Source organism: Canis lupus, chromosome 15 (assembly GCF_011100685.1).
Source record: "Canis lupus familiaris isolate Mischka breed German Shepherd chromosome 15, alternate assembly UU_Cfam_GSD_1.0, whole genome shotgun sequence".
NCBI lineage: Eukaryota > Metazoa > Chordata > Mammalia > Carnivora > Canidae > Canis > Canis lupus.
Genome location: NC_049236.1, coordinates 44,376,691 through 44,391,278, shown reverse-complemented (window position 1 = coordinate 44,391,278; position 14,588 = coordinate 44,376,691). Strand labels below are relative to the sequence as shown.

Here is a 14,588-nt window from a genome sequence, read left to right as displayed (position 1 = left end):
GCTGAAAGAGTAGAAAGGAAAAGAAGTAAAAGTCCTAGAGCAGCCCTGTCCAGCAGACCCTTCTGTGATAACGAAAATGTTCCACATACATTGTCCAATATGGTAGCCCCGAGCCACATGTGGCTAGTTCTACTGAGAAAATAAATTTTAATTTTACTAACATTTAAATACTGATATGTAGCTATAGCTGTTTTATTGGATAGTACCTCCCCAGATGACCCATAAACTGAATAAAGATTGCCAGAAATTTCAACAAAAAACAAGAGTCTTCTTTTCCTAAATTGTTCCTATGTTCAATTCAAATATCTTTGCTTTCAGTGGAGACCTGGTAACTGTGGCTAGTTAAGAAAAAACATGCCAACTGATACATCAATACAGTGCAACTCAGTGCTAATGACAGGACCAGAGATAAGAAGTATGTGGTCCTCTGATATTTTAGAAGGTCCCTAAGGTCACGTTAAATTCAAGCTCATATGAAGCCTGGTTCAGTATAAAAGCTGCAAAAGTTCTTATCAGAACCCCCAATGCATCTGTTTCTCCACTACCAAACGGAAAGCTACTTAGACAATGCAGATTGAACATCCTTTCATTTATTTTAAATTTCTTCAGAAATTCGGAGTTCTGTAAGCCTTTCCCTCTTTCAGAAACACTTGGGTTCCTGGTCAGCTCAGCCTTTCCACTATAAACAAAATCCATGTACCACCCATATCTGAAGTATAACGCCAGACTCCTGCTTAGCTGCCCCTGTAATATGGTTTAATTATGATGACTGAACTAATAGGCTGACATCATAGACTTTTACAGGCTGACCCCATGTCATCCTGATGTATCATTTTGCACCAGTTCAGTGCTGTAAATCAATTTAAGATCTCAAGCAGGTTGAAAAGGCTGGTAATGATGCTTTCTCTGCTGTCTCTGGAGACTCTACATTATACACAACTTACATTATTTATAAAGCCTCAATGATGCCTCCATTAGCCTTGTAAGACTACACAAATGAGATCTTTTATACACACACAACTTGGCCTTGATTATGTAGGTGACTACAGCTTAAACATAGTCATCTAATTACACCCCAGTTTCTTCTTTTTCTTATCTAACCAAGTCATTAAATTTTATCTTTAACCCAGAATTACTATAAATCAGAATCACAAACTGAAATTTAGTTTTTAACTAACAAATGTATGAGGGTGGGGGGAATGAGACTGACATAATGCTTCAATGAATTTCGTAGGGAAAAATTTACTTAAATTCCAAGAATATAAGAGGTTAACATTTTCAAATACCTATAAAATGGTCATTTCTCTAAAATGCAAAGGTCATCCACTCTTCAAGGGTATAAAACCAATGGATACTGCAAAAAGGAAAAATGTATTTGGTTACATACCTATGGTTGGAGGGGTCAAAACTAAATCAAGGACAAATCCCTACACTCAGAAGAAACCCGATCTTGTCTGGATCCTCCAGAGGCTCTGGCATCACCCACTTCTAGAAAATCATCTCTCACGACCCTGGTTACAGTTTCCTAAGAATTGCAGTATCACACAAATGTACACCACCTGCAGAGAAATATCAAGTAACTGCAAATGGGAAAGAGAGAGGGAGTACGACAATCACCTTAATCATTTCAGCATAGGTAGGCCTGGCACCTACATCAGAAGAACACTGATGCAAAATATTTATACTACTTGAAAATACTGGGTCCCTGAACATGGGCCCTGTCACTATTATTTTTTTTTTTTTTTGAAACAGTGGTTCCAATACAGCTCACCTACTTCCAATAAAACGTAAAGTGGTAATTATAAACAACATGAAAAGTCAACACGGGCCGAGAACAGTTTTCTTATCGTGTTACTGAACGTTAAGCATGTTATCACCACGGGCAAGGAGAGCAAGAAATGCTCTGAAACGAAGGCATTCTGTGATTTAGGTGCTAAGAGTTCCAGCAACAGGATGACAGAGTGACATCATGCAACTTCTGTATCATTCCACATGCTTTGAAACTTCGGATACAATGGAAAAGAAGAGAACAGGAAGGGAAGGGGGGGGGGGGTAGGGAAGGCCGGTTGCCACAGCACTCACGAAAACGATGCTTTCTCAAGAAGATGGTTCGGAGACGTGCCTCGATTTTCAGAAGGGAAGCGCCTCGCGGGCTATCTTGCACAGTAGATGGAACAATCGTTTGAGCCTCAAAATAAACAAAAGCCGCAGCTACTGTAGTTGTGGGATCCGGCAGGCGTTTGTTCCTCCTCCCTTCCTAAAGTGCATCAAGGAAACGTTCTCCCTTTAAGCCCTCATGTGTATAAAGCAACTAGAAAAACAAGCCCACGTCGGTCTCGCTCACACCCACTCCCCCCACCTTCCTCCAGCAACGAGCCCGAGGAACACTAACAAAGGCGGCGAGCGGAGTAAATGAACAGTTGTTCAACAGCGAACTCACAAATACACATGCAGTGAGGCAATCGAATCCGGTAAAGGGAAAGGAATGAGACGACACTTGGAGGCGCACGGGGTGTAGGCGGAAGAGAGAGGGGAAAAAAAAAAAAAAAAAATACGCGCCGCCGCCAAGCCTTTGAATAAATTAGAGGGAATTTCGGTGCGAACTTTCCTTGACCTCGACCCCCAAGAGGCTCGCTGGGGCAGGGAAAGGCCCCCGTGCGGGATGCGGAGGCGCGCGGGGCACCGGGGGCCCCTGGAGCCGGCCCCGCTCGGCCGGGCGCCCACCGCGCGGAGGGCAGCGCCCCGCGGCCGTCCCCCAGCTCCCGCAAGGGTCGCCCGGGCCGGCGGGACACAATGGGGCGGCGGGCGGCGGGCGGCGCGCACGGGCCTCGGCCCGGCTGCGGAGGGGGAAAGAGGGCGGGAGGGGAGGTCCCGCGGCGGCCGGCGCCGGGGAGAGGCTCGGGCGGAGGAGCGCGGCTTCCCCACGGCTGAGCCAACAAAGACGCGAGGAGAACGGCGCCGAGCCCCGCCTGGCCGGCCGGGCGCCACAGCGGGAGCGGGAGCGGGAGCGGGAGCGGGAGGCGGTGGCAGGTCCGCTCCTCGGCGCGGCCGGGAGGCGCCATCATGGGGGGGGCCCGGCCCGGCCCGCCCCGCGCGGGGAAGAGCCCCCTGCCCGCCGCGGCCCGCGTCACCGGCCCCGCGCTCACCCCACGGGAGGCGGCGGCGGCGCTGGAAAGCAAGCGCCGGGCGCCGAAGGAGGGCGGGGACGCGGCCAAGGAGAAAGTTGGGTGCGGGTCTGTTTCGTTTTACCGGGTTGGCGGCGCGCCCGTCCGCGCGGGCGCACGAGGGGCCGGACGAGCGGGGTCCCGCGGCCCCGGTCCGGCCGGCGGGGCGCTGCGCTCGCAGGGTGCCTCCCCGCGCCTCGGCCCGGGCTCGGCCGCTCGGCCTCCGCTTCCTCCGCCCGCCCGCCCGCTCCCGGAGCCTGGATTGATCTGGTCGCGCTGGCGTCAGGGAGTCGGAGCCGCCCAGCCTCCACTCGGCGGCTGCCAACAGCCGGCGCACTCGCCCGCCCGCCCGCACGCTCGCTCGCTCGCCCGCCCGCCCGCCTGCTCACACGCGCACCCGCGCGCCGCCGCCGCCGCCGCCGCCGCGCGACCAGGGATCCTCTCCAAATTCCCGGCCGCTGAGCGCGAGCGCGGGGCCGCGGGGCCGGCCACCTCCCTGCTCCCGCCTCCCCCAGCCCGCCCCCGGCCCCACGCCCCGTTGACTCCAAGGAGAAAGAAACCAGCCTTCTTTCCCCTGCTTCCTGGAGTCCCGGCGGAGCGGGCTTGGTGCGTTATCCTCACGTGAAGTTCGAGGTTTAGTCTTTATTTTCTGAACTACTCATCACCCGCCCACCGCGCCCTCCGAACGCTACCACCGCACCCGCGGGGCGCGTTTCTGACCATTCTCTTTCAGACCTCTCCTTTTCATGTCCAGTTTCCATTGCCCTTCACTTTTGCACGCCCCACAAGTTGCACGTACCCAGAACTGGATAGCCTAGTGCTGCTGCATCTGCTTACACCCACCCGTATCGCTGTTTTGTGTTTTGGGCCAGTTCAGTATGTGATGACTTGAGTGGGTAACGTAGTGGTTCTAAGTAATGGCAGATGCCACAGTGGAACTCAACTTTTTTTTTTTTTTTTTTTTTTTTTGGGATGGAACTCAACTTTTGATCCGATTTCTATAATCTTTTATATGACACCAACCCCCTAAAATAAAAACAGACTGGCTCTCATCTAACCTGATCTGCATAGACCTCGAACATATCTTTTGTAAGAATTAATTTTTCCCTTGGCTAGCTCTCTGGAAGCTGGCATGAAATCTTGGATAATTACCATAATGTTGAGTTATGTTTAGAGAGGAATGATTACTCTGAGGAATAAATTTCTCACGAACTCAAAGAACCATTACCACCAGTATAAAGAAAATATCAAAGACCGAAGGAAGTTAATGGTACTCTCCAATTGTTCATGCACCTTTACATGTCCACAGTCTATTTTAAATTCATATTTCTTAATTTATTTCTGCATTCCATGTTTAATTATTCAAAAGAAATGCAACAAGCCCCATAAGACATACAACACTTTGTAAATTATAGATCAGAATATTTCAGTTCATCTCTTTGTTAAGCTATTTGAGCACTTACTGGTCAAGTCTTGGGCCTCATCTTATTTTCCCTAAAAGCAGCATTTGACACAGTTCATCATTCTCTGCTCCTTGAAACAACAGCTGGCCTGAGCCTTGTGAAATGCCACTCAGATCAGGTCACTCCTCTGCCCAAAACCCTTCCCTGGTAAATAGAACGTGCTGTATACACAATGGAACATTATTCAGTCATTAACAAGAATGAGATACTGACACATGCTGCATGAATGAACCTGGAAAATATTGTATCACATGAAAGAGGCCAGATACAAAGCCCACATATTTGATTCATATTGAAATACCCAGAATTGGCCCATCTGTAGAGACAGGAAGTAGAATGTTGGTTGCCTATGTTTGGGAGGATAGGGAGATCGAGGAAGAGCGATAGCCAAAGGTTATCGTGTTTCTTTGGGGGGGGGGGCGTGTAAAAAATGTTATAAAATTAGTCTGTGATGGTAGTTACACAACTCTGTGGATATATTAAAAGCCATTGAATCGTGCACTTTAAATGGGTAGATTAGATGGCATGTGAATTTTGTTTCAATAAAGCTGTTTTAAAAAGATACAGCAACTAAATGTAGTGTGTGATCCTTAATTGGACCCAGGATTGTGGGAGAAGCTATGCAATGACAATAAAACTCACTTTTTATTTTATAAAAATTATAAAATTATTACATTTTAACCTACACATGACCTTGCTTAGTACAGTTCTGATCGCCACAAATGACAATTATTCACACTGCATATGCTATGCAATTTGATTTTACCCTTTGTGCAAGTTATTTCTTTAAATGGCGGCAATAAAAAATTGGATACTTTTTTCAAAAAAGGACATTATTTGGACAATTGTCAAAGCTTGAATATGGCTTGTGTATTGATATCATTGTATCAGAAAACCTTCCCGTGGCTCCCCATTTCATTCAAGTAAGAGTTCTCACCATGTGTACAAAGCCCTCCCTGATCTGTGCTCCCAACTCCTTCCTACCTGATCTCCTACTCTCTCCCTTGCTTACTTCCTCAAGTCAACCTGGCCTCCTCACAAGTCCTGGAGCAACCTGAGTCCAATCCCATCTCAGGGCCTCCACAGTAGCTGTCTCCTACCTGGAAAGCCCTTCCCACATGGCTGTGGGCCTTCCCTCACCCCTCTCAGGTCTTCATCCAACTGTTCCCCTCTCAATAAGACCCAGCCTGGCCACTCTATCTAAACTTTTACCTACCCCTCCCAAACACACATGTTTTGTAATCCTCTTTCCCTATCACTACCTAACTACTTAGCTGAAAGAACAGGACTTTTGGTCTGTTCGGTTCATTGCTATTCTCTCAGAGCCTAGAACAGTATCTGGCACCCAGTAGGAGCTTATTAAACACCTGCTGAATGAATGAATGAATGAACGAACAAACAAATGTGTGAGGCACTGTTCTAATTACAAGGCATATAGTTACAAACTACACAGATAAAAAATCCCTGCTCTCATCAAAGAAGATAAATAATGAATAAATACACAAATATTCTAGGTGGTGGGTGGTACATGGGAAGGAAGAAGCAAGGTAGGAGGGATTGGGAGCAGGGGTGGGTGCTATGTCTATAGGGGTAGGGCAAAGCTCCCTAACAAAGAAGTCTTGAAGGAAGACAGGGAGCATGCCACTGATCTAGGAGGAGGGTCACCAAACTCCCAAGCAGAGTGAGGAACAAGTGCAAAGTCCCTGAACCTGAGTCTACTTCATTCAATCGCGGATTATCCAGGAGGCCAGTGCAGCAATGCAGGGAGAAGCTAGACACAGGAGGGAAGACAGTGTGTGGACCAGGTGCACCTGTGCTGGTAGCTGCCCAGGCAGGAACACAGGGAAGTTCTCTTCTACTACTTCTCTTATCTTAGTGAAGAGCCCTACTTCCTGAGAATGGTTAGGGTGGGAGAGATTATGGAGGTTGGAAAAGAGCAGCAGATATGAAAGAGTTATCTTCTGGGAGAGTTTCAGAGCAAATGAACTACACAAATATGGTAGGATTGCCAGGCAGTGCTAGTAAGTGCCGATTTGAGGTTAATGGTCATGAATGCAAAGCAAGAACACTCAGCAGGGCTGTGGACTTTTCTACAGCCTTGTCAGCCTGAGGGGACAGCACGAGGGTTTTGCAGGTAAGTGTGATGGAGGGAAAGAGGGTCAGAGAGCAGAGAATGTGGGCAGGGGAGAGGCTAGGGTGGGCTGTGGGAGTGAGGGAGGTGAGGATATAAAGGAGTAGAAGACAAAGGAAAGGTGATAAGATCAATGGATTGAAGGTCCTAATGGAGTCCAAGAATTGCCAGAGTTGAGACTCACTCCCAAATAATAGGAACAGTCTGGGAATGGGATGCTTGAAATTATGGAGCTGGGGCAGTTTGGGGTGATGCCAAGATCTAGTGGTGTGGTCAGAGAAAGTAGGTGGGTAAGGCAGGGAAGAGGACAGTCTCCTCAGAGAAAAGGAGGTATCAAGTCACCAAAGGCAAACTAATTCTCTTATTGAGCTAGCCTGCTTAAAAAATGAAAACAAAACCAAAACACAACTACTAATCATTTATCAGTAAGGTGAGCCCTTAAAATTGGCTGCAAATACTAAATGTGCAAAATATGAACCCCCCCCAAATTTATGTTAAGAGATAGTTCTACTGAATAGAAAAATAAATGTCATGTAGGGTTTGTGTAGCAACCCCTTAAGTGAATTTAAATGAATCAATTCCCCTGGAATGAGCTGGCCAAGGATCACTGGTGTGGTATTCCACACTAAAAAGGAATGTTCCAATGATAACTATTGTTGAGGGAAAAGTGCAAATTATGAATTTTTTATGTTGAAATTCTTCTATTCTCTCATCACACCTTTTCCTCTAGAAAACTTTTGGCTGCTTATAGTTAGGAATGTGTTTAGGCACGCTGTTTTGAATATCAGTGGGAAGACCCTACCTGCCTTCTAAGTAATATGAGGATGGGAACCTTGTCAAGTGTTTCCCCACTGCATGCCCAAAGTTTACACAGACCTATCACAGGAGACACTCAAATATTTGCTGAAGGAATTAAATATCTAACTGAACCGCTGTGAAAATTCCAATTGGTGTTTTTCTTAAAATAGAGCAAACTTTGCAGTAATGGTTCTTTTTCATGATTGCCTTCACTCTCAAATCTGAATTTCTCACTTATTATTAATTTCAATTTATTTAAACTTCTAATGTCTAATTATAAACGTGAGGAATTTGCAAAAAATTATTACCCCTTCTCCGAGTTCCATAACAGTCTGTGCACCACAGGTTTTGTGTGAACATTTTACAGTATTTATCATCATGACAAAATTTTGTAGGAATTCCCACAGTTCCTTAAGTTTGTGGAGCATTCTATAATCTTTGCTTAGCAGAATTGTTCACGGTGACCCCATTTCCAGGTGGCATCAGACAATACAGTATGTATGGCATCTAGACGCAGGCCTGTGAAGACTATTTCTTCCTCCACTTGCCTGCAACACAGAATTTCAATGCTGTTATTCTCCAAAACCTCACAGTGAATATCAATGCTACTGAAGTTCTAAAAGATAATATAGCGACAGCATTTTCTGCTTACCTGACCTCGATTAATTGAACCATTATTGGGGCACCTGGGTGGCTCAGTGGTTGTGCCCCTGCCTCTGGCTCGGGGTGTGATCCCGGGGTCCTAGGATCGAGTCCCGCATCCGGCTCCCCGCAGGGAGCCTGCCTCTCCCTCTGCCTGTGTCTGTTGCCTCTTATTCTGTGTCTCTCATGAATAAATAAATAAAATCTTAAAAAAAAAAATTCGACTGTTAGTAAAAAGACTGAATTCCTAATTTTTTGAGTGTTGTTCAAATTGTTGTTCCTAAATTCACCTAATAAATGTTTGGACCCAAGTTTGTGCGCCCCCCCCCCCTCCAAACTGCTGACTTGGCACATCTACTCCCTGCCAGTTAAATCATATGGGCAGTGGTTTCCACAGGTTCATTCCTTTCCTAAGATGTTCACATCTTTCTTCAAACTCTCTCACATCCCTCCTTTCCCATTGCCCCCAGGTACTTTGATCTCATGCTTAGATCTCTATGGTGTCCAATTCTCCTCCATGCCTCCAGTGACCCTTATATCATTCAAATTGCTGAATTATCTCCCAAAAGGAGTTGTTTGTCCACGTCATTCCCCTGACCAAACAGTTTAGTGGGTCAGCAGCGCCTCCCAATCGACTTCCAACTCTGAGGCCTGGTACTCAAGGTCCCTTGAAGTACCCTGCCTGGTTTCCTTCATTCTCCTGCACAAACACCAGCAAATTTGCAGTGGTATTCCTCCAAAGCACTTAAATATGATTATTTTTCTCCATAGTTCTATGTGATCCCAGCATCTCTAGTTTTCAAATTTCTACCTGTTCTTTAAGAGCCAACATCATCTCCTAGCCATTAAACAAACAAAGATCCTTCTGAAAGCTGGGAGGGATGGGTTGGTTGAGCTCAAAATCTTCATTTTTACAAATGAGGGAAGTGAAGTCAAGAGTTCAGTAATATCAGGGAGGGGCAAGATGGCGGAAGAGTAGGGTCCCCAGGTCACCTGTCCCCACCAAATTACCTAGATAACCTTCAAATCATCCTGAAAATCTACGAATTCGGCCTGAGATTTAAAGAGAGAACAGCTGGAATGCTACAGTGAGAAGAGTTCGGGCTTCTATCCAGGTAGGAAGACGGGGGAAAAAGAAATAAAGAAACAAAAGGCCTCCAAGGGGGAGGGGGCCCGCGAGGAGCCGGGCTGAGGCCGGGGCGAGTGTCCCCAGGACAGGAGAGCCCCGTCCCGGAGAAGCAGGAGCTGCACCGACCTTCCCGGCGGAAAGGGGCTCGCAGGGAATTGGAGCAGGACCCAGGAGGGCGGGGATGCCCTCGGGCTCCCTGGGACACTAACAGGGACCTGTGCCCCGGGGAGAGTGCGCCGAGCTCCCTAAGGGCTGCAGCGCGTGGCGGGACCCGGAGCAGCTCGGAGGGGCTCGGGGGCGGCTCCGCGGAGGGGGCTACACCGCCCCGGGAGCGCGAATCCAACAGCGCAGGCCCCGGAGCCCAGGACGCCGGGACACAGCCCAGGATCCGGCCTCTCCCCGGGACAGGCAGAGGCCGGGAGGGCCCAGGACAGCGAGGACGCTCCTGCCCCAGCTGAGCAGATCAGCGGCCCCGCCCCGGAGCCTCCAGGCCCTGCAGACGGAGAGCTCTGGGGTTACTGCAGGAGCTGACTCCAGGGCTCCAGAGCTGGCCCCACCACTGGGGCTGTTCCTCCTGCGGCCTCACGGGGTAAACAACCCCCACTGAGCCCTGCACCAGGCCGGGGACAGAGCAGCTCCCCCAGGTGCTGACACCTGAAAATCAGCACAGCAGGCCCCTCCCCCAGAAGACCAGCTAGATGGACAAGTTCCAGGGGAAGTCAAGGGACTTAAAGTATACAGAATCAGAAGATACTCCCCCGTGGTTTTTTTTTGTTTTGTTTTGTTTTGTTTTTTTTGCTTTTTGATTTCTGTTTGCTTCCCCCATCCTTTTTTTCCTTTCTTTTTCTTTCTCTTTTTCTTCTCTTTTTTTCTTTTTTTCTTCCTTTTTTCTTTTTCTCTTTTCTTTCCTTCTTTCTCTCCTCTTTTTCTCCTTTTCCCAATACAACTTGTTTTGTTGTATTGTACTCTCTCCTTTTTTTCTCCTTTTCCCAATACAACTTGTTTTGCTGTATTGTACTTGTTTTGTTGTATTGTACAGTACAGAGTACTGTAGTGTACTCTTCACTGAGCAAAATGACTAGAAGGAAAACCTCACCTCAAAAGAAAGAATCAGAAACAGTCCTCTCTCCCACAGAGTTACAAAATCTGGATTACAATTCAATGTCAGAAAGCCAATTCAGAAGCACTATTATACAGCTACTGGGGGCTCTAGAAAAAAGCATAAAGGACTTGAGAGACTTCATGACTGCAGAATTTAGAGCTAATCAGGCAGAAATTAAGAATCAATTGAATGAGATGCAATCCAAACTAGAAGTCCTAACGATGAGGGTTAACGAGGTGGAAGAACGAGTGAGTGACATAGAAGACAAGTTGATGGCAAAGAAGGAAACTGAGGAAAAAAGAGACAAACAATTAAAAGACCATGAAGATAGATTAAAGGAAATAAACGACAGCCTGAGGAAGAAAAACCTACGTTGAATTGGTGTTCCCAGGGCGCCGAAAGGGACAGAGGGCCAGAATATGTATTTGAACAAATTCTAGCTGAAAACTTTCCTAATCTGGGAAGGGAAACAGGCATTCAGATCCAGGAAATAGAGAGATCCCCCCCTAAAATCAATACAAACCGTTCAACACCTCGACATTTAATAGTGAAGCTTGCAAATTCCAAAGATAAAGAGAAGATCCTTAAAGCAGCAAGAGACAAGAAATCCCTGACTTTTATGGGGAGGAGTATTAGGGTAACAGCAGACCTCTCCACAGAGACCTGGCAGGCCAGAAAGGGCTGGCAGGATATATTCAGGGTCCTAAATGAAAAGAACATGCAACCAAGAATACTTTATCCAGCAAGGCTCTCATTCAAAATGGAAGGAGAGATAAAGAGCTTCCAAGACAGGCAGCAACTGAAAGAATATGTGACCTCCAAAACAGCTCTGCAAGAAATTTTAAGGGGGACTCTTAAAATTCCCCTTTAAGAAGAAGTTCAGTGGAACAATCCACAAAAACAAGGACTGAATAGATATCATGATGACACTAAACTCATATCTCTCAATAGTAACTCGGAACGTGAACGGGCTTAATGACCCCATCAAAAGGCGCAGGGTTTCAGACTGGATAAAAAAGCAGGACCCATCTATTTGCTGTCTACAAGAGACTCATTTTAGACAGAAGGACACCTACAGCCTGAAAATAAAAGGTTGGAGAACCATTTACCATTTGAATGGTCCTCAAAAGAAAGCAGGGGTAGCCATCCTTATATCAGATAAACTAAAATTTACCCTGAAGACTGTAGTGAGAGATGAAGAGGGACACTATATCATACTTAAAGGATCTACACAACAAGAGGACTTAACAATCCTCAATATATATGCCCCAGATGTGGGAGCTGCCAAGTATATCAATCAATTAAAAACCAAAGTTAAGACATACTTAGGGGATCCCTGGGTGGCGCAGCGGTTTGGCGCCTGCTTTTGGCCCAGGGCACGATCCTGGAGATCCGGGATCGAATCCCACGTCGGGCTCCCGGTGCATGGGGCCTGCTTCTCCCTCTTCCTGTGTCTCTGCCTCTCTCTCTCTGTGACTATCATAAATAAAAATTAAAATTAAAAAAAAGACATACTTAGATAATAATACACTTATACTCGGTGACTTCAATCTAGCTCTTTCTATACTCGATAGGTCTTCTAAGCACAACATCTCCAAAGAAACGAGAGCTTTAAATGATACACTGGACCAGATGGATTTCACAGGTATCTACAGAACTTTACATCCAAACTCAACCGAATACACATTCTTCTCTAGTGCACATGGAACTTTCTCCAGAATAGACCACATACTGGGTCACAAATCGAGTCTGAACGAATACCAAAAGATTGGGATCGTCCCCTGCATATTCTCAGACCATAATGCCTTGAAAATAGAACTAAATCACAAAGAAGTTTGGAAGGACCTCAAACACTTGGAGGTTAAGGACCATCCTGCTAAAAGATGAAAGGGTCAACCAGGAAATTAAGGAAGAATTAAAAAGATTCATGGAAACTAATGAGAATGAAGATACAACCGTTCAAAATCTTTGGGATGCAATGTTACCCAGGGCAATTTACACGTTTAATGCAATCCCTATCGAATTACCATGGACTTTCTTCAGAGAGTTAGAACAAATTATTTTAAGATTTGTGTGGAATCTGAAAAGACCCCGAATAGCCAGGGGAATTTTAAAAAAGAAAACCATATCTGGGGGCATCACAATGCCAGATTTCAGGTTGTAGTACAAAGCTGTGGTCATCAAGACAGTGTGGTACTGGCACAAAAACAGACACATAGATCAATGGAACAGAGTAGAGAACCCAGAAGTGGACCCTGAACTTTATGGTCAACTAATATTCGATAAAGAAGGAAAGACTATCCATTGGAAGAAAGAGTCTCTTCAATAAATGGTGTTGGGAAAATTGGACATCCACATGCAGAAGAATGAAACTAGACCACTCTCTTTCACCATACACAAAGATAAACTCAAAATGGATGAAAGATCTAAATGTGAGATAAGATTCCATCAAAATCCTAGAGGAGAACACAGGAAACACCCTTTTTGAACTCAGGCACAGTAAGTTCTTGCAAGATACATCCACGAAGGCAAAAGAAACAAAAGCAAAAATGAACTAATGGGACTTCATCAAGATAAGAAGCTTTTGCACAGCAAAGGATACAGTCAACAGAACTAAAAGACAACCTACAGAATGGGAGAAGATATTTGCAAATGATGTATCAGATAAAGGGCTAGTTTCCAAGATCTATAAAGAACTTATTAAACTCAACATCAAAGAAACAAACAATCCAATCATGAAATGGGCAAAAGACATGAACAGAAATCTCACAGAGGAAGACATAGACATGGCCAACACACACATGAGAAAATGCTCTGCATCACTTGCCATCAGGGAAATACAAATCAAAACCACAATGAGATACCACCTCACACCCGTGAGAATGGGGAAAATTAACAAGGCAGGAAACCACAAATGTTGGAGAGGATGCGGAGAAAAGGGAACCCTCTTGCACTGTTGGTGGGAATGTGAACTGGCACAGCCACTCTGGAAAACCGTGTGGAGGTTCCTCAAAGAGTTAAAAATAGACCTGCCCTACAACCCAGCAATTGCACTGTTGGGGATTTACCCCAAAGATACAGATGCAATGAAACACGGGGACACTGGCACCCCGATGTTTATAGCAGCAATGTCCACAATAGCCAAACTGTGGAAGGAGCCTCGGTGTCCATCGAAAGATGATGGATAAAGAAGATGTGGTTTATGTATACAATGGAATATTACTCAGCCATTAAAAACAACAAATACCCACCATTTGCTTCAATGTGGATGGAACTGGAAGGTATTACGCTGAGTGAAGTAAGCCAGTCGGAGAAGGACAAACATTATATGTTCTCATTCATTTGGGGAATATAAATAATAGTGAAAGGGAATATAAGGGAAGGGAGAAGAAATGTGTGGGAAATATCAGAAAGGGAGACAGAACATAAAGACTCCTAACTCTGGGAAACAAACTAGGGGTGGTGGAAGGGGAGGAGGGTGGGGGGTGGGGGTGAATGGGTGACGGGCACTGAGGGGGGCACTTGAGGGATGAGCATTGGGTGTTATTCTGTATGTTGGTAAATTGAACAATAAAAAATAAATTTATTTAAAAAAAAAGAGTTCAGTAATGTGCACAAGGTCAAAAACCTGGTAAATGGCAGAATCAAGTCCAATTCTGGGCCTCCTACTCAAGAGCAATCTCTTTTCCATACCAAAGCTTTATCCCTAGGCATTCTCTGCTCCCTTCCTTGTGCTGTGCCCTGTTCACTTGGTTGCTGTGTGTTGCACATCACATATCACTCATCCTTTGACCGATTAACTACATATCAGGAGGCCCCATGAGTACATTGTAGAGATGGATGAATAATGACTAGCCTTTTTTCCCACAAAAAGCTAATTTTTTTTTCTCTTCCCTGACACAATATTTAAACGCAAATTTGAAAAGGGCCGCATTCGAGTGCTGCTACATATCAAACTCATAATAGCTAGAGTTTACTGGGCATTTACCTGGCACAATGTGAACATCTGAGAGGCATCGTCTTTATAGTCTGAGGACCTCCCTATGAGATAGATGCCACTATCCTCATCTGCTGGTGGTATCAGGGCCTACTGCATAGGGTTTGTGCGGAACAATACTGATAATGGTAATAGCCAATACTTAGTCAGTGTGTACAATTT

The 14,588-nt window shown here is 45.8% G+C and overlaps 1 protein-coding gene across 3 annotated transcripts in view; it reads right to left on the bottom strand.

Moving 5' to 3' along the window:
• The window catches only part of SMAD1 (SMAD family member 1), a 77,951-nt gene extending 73,218 nt beyond the window's left edge, over positions 1–4,733 (bottom strand). The window contains exons 1-2 of one of the 3 annotated variants that reach the window (XM_038558910.1): positions 2,083–2,390; positions 1,388–1,559 (exon numbers count right to left, since the gene is read on the bottom strand). The gene's annotated coding sequence lies outside the window, so the exon portion shown is untranslated. Of the gene's footprint in view, positions 1–1,387; positions 1,560–2,082; positions 2,391–4,627 lie in introns of those variants that run through there. The other 2 variants (XM_038558911.1, XM_038558909.1) reach the window with 2 other exon arrangements.
• Between the last annotated feature and the right edge of the window lie 9,855 nt (positions 4,734–14,588).